General features: G+C 42.3%; 1 pseudogene; it reads left to right on the top strand.

The window, feature by feature from the left end:
* The first annotated feature begins 10811 nt into the window (after window positions 1–10811).
* LOC102859445 lies at window positions 10812–12105 on the top strand (annotated as a pseudogene).
* The last annotated feature ends 686 nt before the right edge of the window (window positions 12106–12791 follow it).

The raw sequence follows: 12791 nt of genomic DNA, 5'->3' as shown, positions 1-12791 counted from the left end.
GAGTCGCAAATGACTCGACGGCACATAACAACAACAACAAGAGAAGCTGGGGTTTTTCTTAACACCACAGATGGTAGAAATAAGAGTCGCTCTGGGCATTTGATACCTGACCAGGTGCCAGTCACCTAGCTGGCCTACAACACCTTCAATGAGCTGTCCAAAAGAGATTTCCTTGTTTCCATCATACAAACAAGAGTCTTTGACTCTAAGGTCCCTAGTTTCAGGAGTTCATGATCTAAAGAGAAGAGCTTAGAAAGGTCTTTCAGGATGGGCCCAAGAGTCAGACTACCATCAGCAAGTAAATTAACATATCTGTTCTTCAGTTTCCTCTTCTGTAACATGGTGGTAATGTTAGGCCATGTCACACAGGGATGCTGTGAGAATAAGACAATACAACACATATAGATCTCTTAGAAGAGAGGTGGTGGTGGTGGTGGTGGTGGTTGTTGTTGTTGTTGTCGACTATGACTCATAACAACACTATGAACAATAGACAGATCTGAGCCTTGCTCTATCTGGTGCCATCTTCGCCATCCCTGATATTCTCATTACTACAGTCACTGTGTCAACCCATCTTGTTGAGAGTCCTCCTTTCTTTCTCAGGACCTTCTTGTTTTCCAGCCTGGTGTCTTTGTCTAAGGACTGGCTCCTTCTAACAACAGGCCTCAAGTGTGGGGGACAAAACTTCACTCGGGGTTGGGCAGAAGGAAGAAGGCATCGTTCTCACTCTGATGAGTCCTGCTATTTCCTTCAAACATCTTTCAGTTACTGGTTTGGTCTAATACTTACAATGGCTACCTCTTAGCTTAAATTCTTTTTTATTATCACCCTCACTACTGGACCCAGAGACAATATCATGATAGAGAAAAGACTGAAGTGTCAATGATTTTGCTTTACATGGATCCACAGTCAACATCCGTGCTAACAAGAGGCAATCAGAAGATGTGCCACAAGGGGAAGAGAGCCAAGCGTATTGTAAAAACTCGGAAATGCTACTGGTGATTATTATTAAGAATGTGGATTAGAAAGAACAGCGCATGTGAAATAAAATCAAGTATCACAAGATGCTATATATTTAAGTGCTAATTTGAGTGTTTGTCAGAGAAAGAAATTAATGGAACTAAGTAGCTTTAAAGGCTTTATGCAAAAGTTGAGACTTGAGCTAAACTAGGTCTTAAAGAATAGAAAAGGTACCATTAGTTGAAAAGAGTAACATCTCACATGAAGTCACTAAGCCGCAGCACATGGGCAGAGACAAGGCAGAGCTGACCAGAGCCCAGCTTCCTTTGAGTGTATCTGTGCATGGCTGAATTGTGAGAAGGACAGAGTACAGCAAAAAGATGGGTAAAATGGGGACAGATTAATAATCCAAAGAAGAATTTAAGCTAAAGGTTGTTGTTAGGTGTCGTCGAGTCATTGACGACTCATACCTTATCAACAAAAGACCTGAACATTTGTATTACTTTAGCTGTTTCTCCAAGTTCATACAGTTTCCAGTGGCGAGACATTTTAGAAATGGATGCCACTCCTGCTTCTAAACTTGTTTTAATCTGGGAGCTCCACCAAACACTGTCCACCACGGATAACCATTATTGCATTTGGCACATCAGTGTCACAGTGTTTAGCATCACAGCAACCTTACCGATGGCCTGAAGATGTTTGAAAGAAATAGCAGGATTTCTGTGAGTGAAAAGAACAATGTCTTTCTGCCTCTGTGCAGCCTTGATGGAGCATACAAGCAAACCGACCTCAAGACTATGTAAGCCCTCATAGGCCATGTCTCCTTTCATCTCACAGGTAAGTCAGTAGCCCTAGCTGGACCTCAGTGTTCCTCTATAAAAGGTGCATCCATTTGTTGAAACATTTCCATTGGTGTTCTGTCAATTTCTGAAGCCTTATCATTTGTCAATGCCTTCAGTGCAGTTTGGATTGCTTTATTCAGGATTATTGATATTTCATTCTACACTTCCTCCTGCAAAGGCTTGGATGAAATTCTGCACTTCTAACTACATAGCACTTAGCAACAACAACTTGTAGCATGGTTTAGAAGCATTCGTGGGATTGGCCACATTGTTCTTATTGTTGATAAGTTTCGTCGAGTGACTCTATGAACAGCGGATCTTAATCCTGCCCTGTCCAGTAACCTGCTCACCATTTTTTACATGCCCTAACTCATTATTACAGCTCCTATAACTGACTATAGTCTGTTCTGTTCCAGCTGGAGAAACCTCCCTGACAGCCCTAGATGAGAAATGGGATTCTGAACTGATGAAAAGCTTTGGGGAGCTCTTTTCAGCAAAATGCTATGTATTGCAGCTGTCCAAGGGAAGGTCACTGACAGCAGGTCCAGGTGGACTTCCAGCCAGCCTTTTCTCCAGCAAGGATTGCATTTACAATACATCAGCAGGTCTTCTGAAACTCTCAGAAGCAGGAATGAATCCTTTGGGACTGAAACTTCTCTGTCTAGCTTTCAAGGTCCCCTCTAGCCTAGCTGTGTAACCCGTCGTTGTCACCTCCCATCGCATTCCACACCCAAACTCATTTCTGGGTCTAGCATTTGCTTATGCTTCCTCCTTGCTTGGAATCCATCCCTCTGCCCATTCACATCTCAAGATGTCAAGACCTGGCTCTTCCAGGAAGCCTCCCCATATCATCAGATTTTCTGGTTCCTCTTGTCACTCCCTCCCATCTCTTGTATTGAGCCAGTAACACGGAACCTTGTGGTATGCTGGGATTTGATAGTTTCTATTTATCTGTTGGATTTTTAGTCTTGCAAAATTACAGATTCCTTGAAGTCAGGGCCCAGGTTTTATATTCAGATCACATAGAAAATGGTAGAGTGATACACCCATCAGCAGCGATTAGTGAATTTTCTTTCATCCCATTCTATCTTGTTGATGCAGCGTCTATCACTGATGGTAAGTGTAGATTTTGGATGACGGCTTTTTAAATGGCAAGTAAGACTAGGTGATTTACAATGAGCAAGAGATCTACACATAAGACATTGAAGAATTAAGCCTCCAGAACATAAACATGTGTTGTGAATTTTTGTTTGTCTCTTTGTGAAATCTATCCTCCTCTTCCTAATCCCCTAAAGATGTGAAGTGGAAGCAGCTGCAATGGTCAGAGTGGCAGCACTAGCAGCCTGCAAAGACAGCCACAGCCTGTGTAACAGCAGCAGTAATAGAAGTAACAGAAGTAGCAGGAGTAACAACAGTAGTAACAGTAGTAATAGCAGCAGCAGTCATAATAACAGCACAGTAGTGGCAGTAACAGTAACAGCAGCTGAAGTAGTAGTGGTAACAGAAGCTGTTAGAGTAGTAACAACAGCATTAGAGGTTGCAATTGCAAGTAGCAACAGTAGTAGCAGCCAGTCCCACGGATCTGCCACCCCCCTCCCCGCACCATGACATCGCTGATCTCCCTGTCCTGTCATTCTCTCTCCCACCCCGACTCTCTGCACTCCAGACACACATCTTTCCCTATCGTTCCTTGACCACCAGGTGTAGGCTCCACCTTAGGGTCTTTGAATTTGTACTTCTCTCAGCCTGAAAGACTCTGCTTCTCTAGTGGCACATGATTTATTCACCCACCTATAGATGTTCTCTAGAAATTCTTTGTGTATTAAAGATATTCACCGCTTAGAGCTCTGGTGGCCTAGTGGCAAGAAGCTGTACTGCAATCACGAAAACTCGTGGTTAGAATCCACCAGATACTCCACTGGAGAAAGAGAGGCAATCTCCTCCTATGCCAGTCAGATCCGACTGACAGTACATGACAACAACAACAAAAAAGAAAGGAAGGAAGGGAGGGAGGGAGGGAGGGAGGGAGAGGGAGAGAGAGAGAGGGAGGGAGAAAGAGAGAGAGAGAGAGAGAAAGAAAGAGAGAGAGAGAGAGAGAGAAAGAAAGAAAGAAACTCTCCCCTTGAACACAATAAACCTCAAAACTCATTGCTGTTGAGTTGGAATAAACACGTAGCCAAATGTCTGGCAGGTTTTTATGTGTCAGGAGTCGGAACAGACCCATAGCTGATCTTTCAGCAGGTTTTCAGAGGCAGTAAAGGGGAGTGGTGGTGGTAAGTGCCGTCGAGTCATAGAGGACTCATAGAGACCCTATGAATAAAAGACCTGAACACTTGTATAACTTTGGTCATTTCCCCATGTTCATAGTGTTTCTGGAGGCAAGCCATTTCGGAAGTGGACGCCACTCCTGCTTCCAAGTTTGTTTTAATCAGGAAGCTCCTCCAAACGCTGTCCACCATGGGTAACCATTATCACATTTGGCAGTAAAGGGTAAGGAAGGAAAATTGTCCATCCCTGGAGTAGCTGATGGGTTCCAACTGCTTGTTTTGGGGAATGCAGTTCAGCTTCTTACCACTAGGCCACCGGAGCGCCCACGATTTTAGAGGCTGTAGTCCGCACTGAAGGAAACTGTCCATCTCTCTTCCAAGGAAACACTGGTGGATTCAAAGAACCAGAAAGGCACTGTCTTTAAATTGGCAGCACAACCCCCTCCAGGCAAGGCCACCAGAGAGGATTTGCAGTTATTCTCTCGAATTTGTGATTTGTGTTTGACTTTGTGGTGGTGTCCTCGCTAATGTCATGCAAAAAGGTGTTTTATTATGATCATTATTATTTTAACATAGCTGAATGTATTGGCCTACTTTTAATATTTTCTCAATTTTGGAGCATAATAAGAAAACTATTTTCCGCTTCAGTATAGTGTATGAAGTCACTTATGTTTTTCTTGTGGTAACTGCAGTCTCTCTCTCTCTCTCTTTTTTTTTTTTTCACACTTAGTCTGGAACACTTACGTTTATCCTGAAGAGCCACGGGATGGATTTATCTTTTTCTGAGTTTTCTTGGTTATGCAACACTATTTATTTTAAGAATCTATCCTTACCTAACTAATTTCAGATGCTGCCTTCCACATTTCCTAAACTCCTCCATTATTTGATTTTATGTCTGCACTTTCTAATCTATTCCAATAGTCCATTAAAACAATTCACATGTCCATTCTATACCGTCTTAAGAATTGAGGCTTTGTCCAGTTCAAAATCTATTCTGACTAGCTTTCCATAATTGTTCCTTTTTTCCAGAATTTCCTTGTCTATTCTTACTTGGTAGGTGTTTCTATGTGACATTCATAAGCTCATATGGGGCTATTCCTTGGAGTAGAATGCTTGGAAAGGTGGGGGGATAATGAAAGAGAGGAAGACCCTCAACCAGGTGGATTGAGGCAGTTGACTGCAGTAGTGGGCTTGGGTGTTTCAGAGATTGTCGGGTTGGCACAAGATAGGACAGGGTGCAGATCTGTTGCTCATACAGTGCCTGCGAGTATCAACTCAATGGCCCCTAACTAATAACAATAGAGCTCTACTTCTACTATCTAAAAGGGGAGGGGTGTGAAGATTCCTACTCATAAAGAATTGTATTATGATTGCAGTAAATTTATAAATTTGTTTAGGGGAGACTTCAGGTTTTTATCTGTTATTATTTTTCATTATTAATCAATAGCACAGTCTAACTTTCCACTTTTGCTCACTTCTATTTCTGTGTCTACTGAAGTATTTTACATTTTGTCTCACAGAGGACTGGCCCATTTGTGTTAAGTTCATCCCCACATGTTTTCACTTTCCGGCTGGTCGGGAGAGCCACTGTATACCCTGAACAATGTTCCCAGTCTGTGTGGTCAGGCTCCGTGCCCGCTGAGATGGTTCACTGCTCCTCGTCACAATCAGCCTTTGTTGCCCAAGAGGAGTTGAGCCTTGCTCCACTCCTTGCAGGCTCAAAGTGCACAACTACCATATTATTATTTCCATGAAAGATGCCATTCGAAAGAACGCTGGTAGTACAAAGCCCCCTGTAAAAGAAGAATTGTGTAGCATATCCATGCATTGTGTTGTATACACATCCATATGTCCACTGTTTCTCAGCTGAGTTATACAAATTATCTATGATCGGGTAGATTCTATTTCTCCATGCCACTGCTGTTGGAGTTGATCATGTGACGTTCTTGGACAATAACATATAAGTAGAAATGACAGCATGCAAATTTTGAAACTAAGCATTACTGTTTGCACTCTCTTTCTTGAATGTCTGTCAGTACTTTGAGAAGGTATTTCTTTTTTCTACTTTGGTCACAGAATACACACTTACAGAGCAGAACTGATCAACCCAACTCACAGGTCTGGGAGCCAGCACAAACAGTCTTTGTTTTGTCACCAGTTTTAGGATGTTTTGTTACCCACCATTATTGTGGAAATAATTAAGGTTCTGCCCTGGGACATCACTGCCATGGGTGACTTCAAGGAGCCAGCGCAGAGGGAGAGGCCACAGAGCTAGAAAATGTGACTCCGGGATGTCGGCAAGCATCCTCGCTCCTCCGGGTCCTTATGTCTACCGTGCAATCTGAAATTCATTTTTCTAAAAAATAAAGTAGTTTTACGGATGGAAAAGAGAAGCGAGATAGGTAAAGAGAAGTGCAAATGCCTTCAATCAGGTGATATGTTACGGCGGAATCATCTGAGTAGTGAGTATAGAGGTGTTCACAGCAAAGTTCTGGAAACTTATTTTGTGTTTGGAAGAATTTTATAACAAAATGTTATGGGGTACGGCTTCAGAAAAAAAATCAACTTATGGGAAGGAAAATGAACAGCCAGCTATGGATGGATCAGGAGGAAAAGAAAGCAAGAGAGAAATCAAGAAGAGAAAATCCAATGAAATGGGGATATTAGGTTTTAAATGAAACCTCCATGCTGGAGGAATAAAAATTGGGAAGGAAGAGGACAGGGAAATCAAGCACAATGTTGTAGGTCTTAATAAAATTACATCCATATAGAAAGCTACAATTTAGAAACACATAAAAATAGTAAAATGAAAATCATTAAACTCACAGTTGGTGTGGCCCAGTGAGAGAAGAAACTAGATGTGATTTTAGTACAAGAAATAAAGCTTAATGCCAAGAGAGACTTGTGCTGTACATAAAGGGAGTGAGTTAAGGAACCTTCCCAGCAGACAATAATTGAGAACAGGAATCTTGTAGAAGTAGACAAATCTTTGTATATTTGTTTAATATATAAAATGAAGATATTTGAAGGAAAGACAATCTCAGATGCCAGATGTATAGTTAAATTGCTGTTTGTGAATGGGAAACTGGGAATAACAAAATGTGTAACTGCCTCCCAAAAGCAATCTTTCCTTCATATAAGAACATTTCAACTCTATGTTTTTTAAAAAGGTGTTCATGTGGGAAGACATTAAAAATAAACTTCTAATAAATAGGCCCTCTGAGGAGAAGTTTGGGAAGACAAGTTGAAGACTGAATGGAAATTCAACTACCAGTCTCATCAGACGTTGAACACATTCTCTGTCTTTGCTTACTAATAGTAGATAGTTAATAAATATTTGGGCAGGAAAAGATCTATAAGGCTACATGACATTTTAGGTATGACTTCATAAACCTTGCAAGCCTGGTTCCATAGGTGTAAAATGTGACTAATTACCACAGGGTTGGCACGTTATAAGACTTCAGTGTTTCTCTAGCATATGAGAGCATATATATGAGAGAGTTTCATTACTTATATGTGCCGAGAATAAACATACTAAAAAGAGAAGTAGATTGGTAAAATTTTCTTGATTATGATGAGGGCCAGAGACTATATAAAGTGTTTTGTGAAGTATAAGGTGTAAATTAAAGTTGCCTTAACATTTCATAGTAAGAACTGAAATCAATTTCTCAGGCTAAGAGAGGTTGTTGGTTGGAGAAGGACATCAAACAATGCTTGGGAAGATGGAGGGGTCAGCAAAACAGAGGAGGAGCCACAGTGAGATGGATTCACAAAGGGACTGCCCCAGTGGGCTTGAGGGCGTCAGAGACGATGAGGATAGCACAGGATAGGACGGGCTTCAGGGCTGTTGTTCATAAGGTCACTAGGAGTCGTGATCACTTGACGGCACCTGATATCAACAAGTTTGAGAACACAGCCTAAGTATCCAAGAAGAGAGGGAGGTGACAAAGGATTCGTGGTTCACAGTCACTAACATTTCCATGACATCGCACCGTTTAAGAGTATAACTTGTACACTGATTATGTATAACTTAATTAAAACACACTTATAACTTAATTAAAACATCCCCTTTTCCCCTACATTTTCCCTTTAAAATGTAGTTGTGAATTTGCCTGTCTCTAGATGAAAGCATGGTGAGATCTTAGAAGGTTTCTGCTCACTCGTAGGTAACAGAGTCCCAATTTAGAAATTCAAGTGCAATACGCCTTCCAGGATGACAGTTATCCTCAGTCTTTCTGAGTCCCTTGCGGGTGCCATGGAGTCCCTCAGAGCAGGGGGAAAGGAGACAGGGAGCAGGAAGGACAAAGAAGCTTCTCTGTGAGTGACAGCTTCAGCTCTCAGGGCTGGACTTTCCGAGCATATGCCGGCCCCTCCCTCCTCACAGATGTGTTCATGGCTCACTGGATGGAGGTGGACTCCGGCCACACTCCCAGGATGTGCCCTACATTCTGCACCCCAGAGGGCCTCTTCCCACCAGTGTGTAATCCACCCCACACAGACTCTTCTTGTCCGAGCACCTGTGCTGGACCCCTCTGTGATGGTTCATTTGGCTGAGCTATGGTTCTCAGACTATGTCGATTTGGCTAGGCCACAATTGTCACTAGTTTGGCAGAATTGGACTTACTGTTTTTCCATAGCGTAATATAATGTAATCGCCTCCGTGATGAGATCTGATATTATGTCATTAATTTTATTATGAGATCAAAAAGGAAAAAGTTACTCCGATAATGGATTTGAGCAGAGTGGATGGAAATTATGTGGATAGAACAGGGCTGGGTGAGGTTTCAAGCTCTAGTTCTTAGGGTCACTATGAGCTATAGAGCCTAATAACAACAAGAGCGTGGACAGGCAGTGGTTGAAAGTGGTGTTTCCCTACAGTGCATGGTCTGGCTCGGTATGTAAACCGACGATGACACACAGCTTACTTTCCCTTTGGATCCTGCATCCCCTCCCCTCTCCCCCTCTTCCTTCCCCCTGCTCCTCTCCCCCCACCCCATCATCATCTTGGAGCCTGAGCCTGCCATCTGACCTGAAGATTTGGGGGATCATCTGTTCCCTCAGCACTATGACCCAGCAGTTTGCTGTCTAACCTTTAGCCCCTTGTAACCACAAAAGTTAGGTGAAACCCCCACCTGACCTGCAAATTTTGGGACTTAACTTCCACAGCTACCTGAGCAAATTCCCTTGAATTAAAATCTCTAAATCTCTCTCTGTAGACAGACAAAGCGCACCTATCTATTCTATATCTATCTATATCTGTCTCCATCTTTATCTTCATCTCTACATCTACTTAAAGGAGCTCTGGTGGCCTCGTGGTAGGGAATTGTGCTGCCAACACAAAGACACGTGGTTCAAATCCATCAGCTGTTTTGTGAGAGTAAGACGAACAATCTCCTCCCATGTGATTTATAACTAGCCAGAAACCAGCTGAAGAGTCAACTTGTGTCAGTTCTGGTTCAGTGACACAATAATAATAATAACAACAGTTGTATATGTGTCTATATAGATAGATATACATACACATTTCTACATATTGAGAACTGATTGAAACTTTTCTACATGTCAATAAGTGATTGAAACTGTCAACTACTTCATCTTACTTGGATGCAAAATTGATACACTTGGTACCAGCAGTCAGGAGATCAGGAGACATACTGAACTGGGAAAGTCTGTATAGTTAGGAACCTCTCCAAATTATTGAGAAGCAATGATGTCAGGACTAAGATGCGCCTGATTCAGGCTACGGTCTTTTCAGTTACTCGCTATGCATTTGAGAGCATAAGGATGGCAGAAGGAGAACTGGTACCTTGCCTCGCTGAATCTGTACCTAAAGCCCACGGAGGCTTTACAACCAGTGGGCTGAGAAAGAGAAAATCCGAGTCTAGTCTACAAATAGTCCTGTGTGACATGCAGAGATCACTGAAATGGGGACAATGACAGCAGCACAGCCCCTCTCTGAGACTTCTGAAACACTGGCAAAGGAAAACCCTCTCTCAGTGGGCAGAAATCCAAGCAGTACATCTAGTTGTCCCTGTGCATGGAAGGAGATGTGGTCAGATGTGTGGTTACATGCTGATTTATGAGCACTGGTCAATAATTTGACTAAATGGTCAGGGAATTGAAAGGAACATGAATTTGTGATAAAGGATTATGGGTGAAATGTCTATGTACAGACTTCTGAGTGAACCAAAGAAGTTATTTGTGTCTTACATGAATGTTCATCAAAGGGTGACCTTTGCAGAGACAGATTTTAGCAATCAAGTGGATGACACATTCTGTGAAAACCAGTTAGTCTCTTGCTGTGACAATTCCTGTGATTGCCCTGTGGGCTCAAGAATGGAGGGGGGGTGGGGATGGAGCAGAGGGGCGAGGGTAGGTAGGGCCGAAATCACAGGGCTGCACAGTTTGGCGGGTGGAGAGAGGGAGTGAAGGAAATGAGAAAGATCCAGTGGGGATTGTATAATGAAGGTCATAGTTCAATGATGAGTAATTTTATAACACGTAACGCATGTGAATGATTGTATGAAACACAATATGAATGAAGAATAGTGTGAAACATAATGTATACAAATTTTGTAATCAAACCAATATAAAATAAAAATTAAAAAAAAAACACACAAAAAGAATGGAGGAGAGGCAAAGGGCCAGAGAGGTGGCACATGTGCTGGACCAGCCTGGGAATGAGACCTACACAGCAAAGGGGCCTAGAGACTCAGCTGTTAGATCTGCTTGTTAAACCTGCCGTTTCACCACGCTGGCCACAAGATTTGTGTGTCTCCAGATCACCCCTTCCAAGACTTTCCACCCAACTTTCACCAAAACCACCCTACTTCTAAGATTATGCTACCAAGACAAGAACTGGGATCAAACATGGGAAAACGACCCAAGAACTCAAAGAAGGCAGCATTGGAATCATCAATGGGAAAAAAATATTTTAAATTAATCAGATGGGAAGATGGTTTGTTTCCACAGGGTCCATTGTTGGTCTTGGAAGTTTCTGCTACTAAGGCTTGGGAATGTCTAATGCAACTAGAGCTATTGAAAAGGCTGTAATTTGGCCACAGTGGTAAGAAATTGCACTGCAATCCTAAAGGCATGTGGTTCTAATTCACCAGCTGCTCCGCAGAATAAGGATAGGCAATCTCCTCTCGTGCAATTAGCACCCTCTAAAAACCTGCTGCAGGGTCAGCTATGAGTCAGTTGCAACTCAATAGTCCTCAACAATAACAACACACGAAGGATAGAATTCACTATATGTGGTTCGAGGCCACCAGCTGCTCTGTGGGAGGATGGGCAATCTCCCCATGTGATTAACTATCTTTGAAAACCCACTGGAGGGTCAGCTATGAGTCAGTCCCAACTCTACAGTACACAACAACAACATGTACCTAGCAGGAAGTTAGCAGTGACTAAAATTCTTGTGCTCATGAACTTCATGCTGAGAGGCTCTTGGGTGACAATTGGTACTACTTTTGCAGCCATGACTGGAGCTGGAATGCTCATGAGATCGATATCCTATCATCAGAGTCCATTCTCAGAGCATCTTGCTCAGTTGCTACATGCAGGTGTGATGAGGGCACTGATAGATTCTCTGACAATACTAGATGTGCCTCTTCTCATCAGAGCTGCATAGTACATAGCCGGCATTATTGAGGGCCCCTCAACTGTGGCCACATGTTTTCCCAGTAAGAAATTCCTCAACATGGGCACAGTCCTGGGGGTAGAGGATGGTCTATCATTCTGTCCTCACTGGGATCTATGTTTCTTCCACCAACCTCTGTAGCCAGTCCCACTCTGTACTCAATAGCAGTGCATGATGGGTTGATTCTTTTCAGCATATTCCTTCTATACAACACTCAAAGTGATCAAGCGTACAGAAATAACACCAACATATGGAGTAAAATATTATTCTCATTAATTCGAAGATGGAAATCGACATAGATGCACTGAACATATTTATGTGAGTTGTTAATATGTCAGCTGGTGGAAGCAACACAAAGAAATGGAGTGACTTGGACAGTTTCAGACCTCTCTAATACATCCTTATTGTGTTGACAATTTAGTGGATAAGGATGTGCTTTAAATGTTCTAGTATAATTTGATGCTGCAGGCCAAATTTTTTTTTCCTCTCAGGAATAAATCCTCCAAGACAACTATGAGATATCATCTCACCCCAGTAAGACTAGCAAAATTTAACAGAACAGCAAGCAAAAAATGCTGGAGAGGTTGTGGAGAGACTGGAACCCTTATTGACTGTTGGTGGGAGTGTAAAATGGTGCAACCACTGTGGAAACGATGTGGCGCTTTCTCAAAAAGTTGCAAATAGAGATACCATTTGACCCAGCAATTCCACTACTGGGAATATACCCTAAAGAGACCATAAATGGCACCCAAGTAGATATATGCATACCCATGTTTATTGCAGCTTTGTTTACAATAGCAAGGAGTTGGAAACAACCCAAATGCCCATCAACAAACGAGTGGGTAGAGAAGCTGTGATATATTCGCACAATGGAATATTATGCTGCATTGAAAAACAAGGAACTCATGCAATATTATTCAAAATGGGTGACCCTGGAGGACATTATGATGAGTGAGGTATCTCAGTCACAGAGGGACAAATGCTATATGGTGCCACTGTTGTAGAATGAGGCTGACATCGGGATGGGGGTAAGACTAAGAAAAACTGGATGAAAATGTTTACGGCATTGAAGTCTTTGGG

The sequence above is a fragment of the Elephantulus edwardii genome, unplaced genomic scaffold, assembly GCF_000299155.1.
Source record: "Elephantulus edwardii isolate Elephantulus edwardi_28Jun2011 unplaced genomic scaffold, EleEdw1.0 scaffold00103, whole genome shotgun sequence".
In the NCBI taxonomy this organism is placed as follows: Eukaryota; Metazoa; Chordata; class Mammalia; order Macroscelidea; family Macroscelididae; genus Elephantulus; species Elephantulus edwardii.
The sequence above is the reverse complement of the archived record's forward strand: the minus strand, read 5'-3'. Positions and strand labels throughout refer to the sequence as shown.